This window comes from Vicia villosa, unplaced genomic scaffold (assembly GCF_029867415.1).
Source record: "Vicia villosa cultivar HV-30 ecotype Madison, WI unplaced genomic scaffold, Vvil1.0 ctg.000059F_1_1_2_unsc, whole genome shotgun sequence".
Lineage (NCBI taxonomy): Eukaryota > Viridiplantae > Streptophyta > Magnoliopsida > Fabales > Fabaceae > Vicia > Vicia villosa.
The window spans coordinates 106248-109631 of NW_026704989.1; the positions used below are offsets into that span (position 1 = coordinate 106248).

Sequence of the window (3384 nt, forward strand, 5' to 3'; positions counted from 1 at the left end):
ATCTGAGGACCGTGGTTAATGAAGTTGTTGTTGATAAATTTAATTGGTAAGTATTGTGTCAATATAATGTTGTATGTTAATTGTTTTCAAATAATATTTTCTATTAGTACTTAATGTTTTCAAATAATCGCCTTGATTAATTACTGGTGGGTTACTGCACCTTGAATCCTGCATTTCCTTAAAATGCGGCCGCAGTTTAAGAAAATAGTTCTTAACCACATAGTCATTTTCAAAATTTGTTTTTAAAATTAAAATCACACAATTGATTTTGCCCAAGTGGGAGAATGTTCGATTTATTTAACATTTAATGGGTTACAACCATTTGTTATTAGTTTGTGGAAAACGGGCTAATCATGATTTTTATGGATCTTTTTGAAAAACCTCCCCCTCACTCGTCGTCACTGGTCTGTTTGGTTTGTAGTTTTCTTTGTTTGAAATCCATTTGCGATGTTCTATATAGTGATAAGATCTTGGTGATTTGATTGTTCGCACGTCTAAAGTTTAGAGTTGGTTGGTTATTAGAGCTATTTTGTTTTTTTCCGTTTTCGCTTGAGTATTAGCAATATGATTTTAATGACTTTTTATTCTCATTTGTTTGTGTTTTTCTATTTTTTAAGCCAAGTATTGAAAACTAAGGCTGGACATGAATTACTATTGTGTGTTTTCCGCATTGATCAAAATGATTTCAAACAATTGAGGACCGTGGTTAATGAAGTTGCTGTTGATAAATTTAATTGGTAAGTATTATGTCAATAAAATGTTGTATCTTAATTTGTTTCAAATAATATTTCTATTGGTACTTAATGTTATTTCTTTTTCTTTAATAGCTGGTCGTGGAACTTCTGAAGCAACAATAGTCGGACATGTAGAGAATATGGTTTTGATTTTCCACTGAGGAGGGAGGGTGTGACGTCGATTGACATTAAAAATTAGATAATGTGAGTGCATAATTGTTGCTTACTTATATATGTTAAGTTTGGGAAAAAATGTTTGGTTTGTGTAAGATTTTGTTGTGAATTTGGTAATTTCATATTTCTTGCTTTTAATGCATTGGTTTAGTATTTTGTGTGACTGATGGGGAAAATGCTACTGTTAAAATGTTTTGTAATATCCCTCCTTTAGATGCTTAAAAAAACATTTTGTTTTTTATGTTTATTCTGGATTTGTTTAAAAAAACATTATAGGTTAACTTAATTGAAAGCTTGTCTCATTTGCACATCTTAATATGATTTATTTGAGTAGGTAATTCTAAGATCTTCTGCTAATTGTGCAGGGCTACAATCTAATGATGTAATAGTTCAGTGTGGCGGAAAAATAGTTAAGAGTTTCTTAGAGGTATATCATCTATTTTTATATATAATAATCGCCCAGATTATTTACTGCTTGACTTTTGTTTGATGGTGTCATATTCGACTACTACACCTGGATAAGGTTTCGTTCCTATTCATCCCACGATACTGCAGAGTTAAGAGAATTAAACGACTTCATCAGTATTAATCCAAAAGAAGAGAAGGATAAGTCTTTGAATCTTAGTCCACCTTCTAATATTGTTCCGGGTGACACCATAGTTTATGTGGGACGTCGTTGCAAATAATTTCATCTTATGTCTGCTCCCGGTGAATTCATGTTAGTTTCATAGTTAGAATCGTTCTCATTGTAGCTTAAAATATGTCATCTCTGGGTAATTTATTACTTTATTTTGGCATAGTTCCCTTACTATTAACTCTTGTTTGTTCCTTTCCAGTCTTGCCCGCTGTAATCTTGACTTTAAGGAGATCTTCATGGGGACTTGCAATATCACAAAAGTAATTTCTATTCGTTTTCCGAACTGTTGTCAGACTCTTTTGACTATGATAGCTCATCCATTGTATCTTTATTTTCTTTTTCTGTAGCGCTACGAGGGTGGTCCCATTATTAATATCTTCGGATAAGTTATTGGCATCAGAATTTATTTCTAAAACAGTTCTCCTACACCCTTTCTTCCAATAAACATAGCTCTCCATTGCTGGGAGAATTACAAAACATATATGTCTTTGTTTTACTTACAAATCATGAATTATCCCTTTCCCCATTTCATTTTGGTTGGACTTTTTTTTTTTGAATTTTTGGGTATTCTTATTTAAATTTTGTTTCATGATTCACAATAGGGAATTTCGACGACCTTCTCTGGGATTTGAGGCAACAAACCTTTACGCAACTTATTTATCTATCATAGAGAAAATCATTCAAAATTTTCCGAGTATTTGCAATGGGGTTGTGATTGAGAAGGTATACGGTACAACCCTCATTCAACTTAGCTGCTTAAAAAACATTTTGTTTTTATGATTGTTTTGGATTTGTTTGAATATTTGTCTCATTACCGTTTTCATTTCTTATTGAATATTTGTCTCATTTCCACATCTTAATATGATTTTAGTTGTGAATATGTAATTTTAGGCTCTTCTGCTGATCTTGCTAGGCTACGGTCCAACGATGTAATAGTTTGGTGTGGCGGAAAAGCGGTTCAGAGTTTCTTGGAGGTATATCATCTATTTTTATAGGGTTGTCAAAGATATTTTAAGATATTATTTTTCTATATGTCCTATTATATCTTGATCAAGTGGATTGGAATATTTTTGGAGACAATAGTTTAGGCATTCCATTCGACTCTACCGTGAGTTTCTTTGCTCTAATGATTTTTAAAATTTAGTTTTTTTAATTGGGTTATGTACGGGTATTTATTCTTATCAATGATTGTTCAAGGCACTTGTTGTTCTTGATTTTTAGTTTTACACTTGATTAGTAACAATACTTTATGCTTATTCCATTATCATACTTAAGCAAGTCCTACTTGTGAGTGGGTTGTTTGCTCTTAAGTCTATTGTACATTGATATGGTGAAATATCACTGCTTTTCTTTTAACAAAATCTCCTATGACACTTCCATAAAGCAAGAGTCGACCACCCTAGGGTGGTTCTTGTAACTTTTCTTTGTTTTTTTTAAGTTTGTATTAATTGGTATTTACTCTTTGTTATATATATTTGACACAAAAATGCATGTCTAGTTATCACATCTTAAGTTGTTGGGATCATAGAGAGCTAGACCTAGTTAGCTCGATTCCTCATATCTCATCCTATACACTAGAGTTAGATGCAATACCCATAAATCATGTCATCCTAGGCATTGAACTCAATCATAAATGAGTGACATAGAGAACACTGTTAATAAAGCATCTAATATCTTCCCCCTTGTTGTTTGCTTAAGCATCATAAATTTGACCCAATTTTAGGAATCAAATTTAGGTGTTCACAAGTACCAGAAATCTCCCCCTCACTCGTCGCTGTTTTTTTTATTTATATTTTCTTTTTTTTGAAATCCATTTGGCGTGTTCTAGATATTGATAAG

General features: G+C 32.1%; 1 long non-coding RNA gene across 1 annotated transcript; it reads left to right on the top strand.

Moving 5' to 3' along the window:
* Nucleotides 1-1666: 1666 nt before the first annotated feature.
* On the top strand, nt 1667-2519 carry LOC131623240 (uncharacterized). The gene is made up of 3 exons (XR_009290175.1): nt 1667-1805; nt 2148-2268; nt 2459-2519. It is a non-coding gene; the product is annotated as an uncharacterized LOC131623240 (long non-coding RNA).
* The last annotated feature ends 865 nt before the right edge of the window (nt 2520-3384 follow it).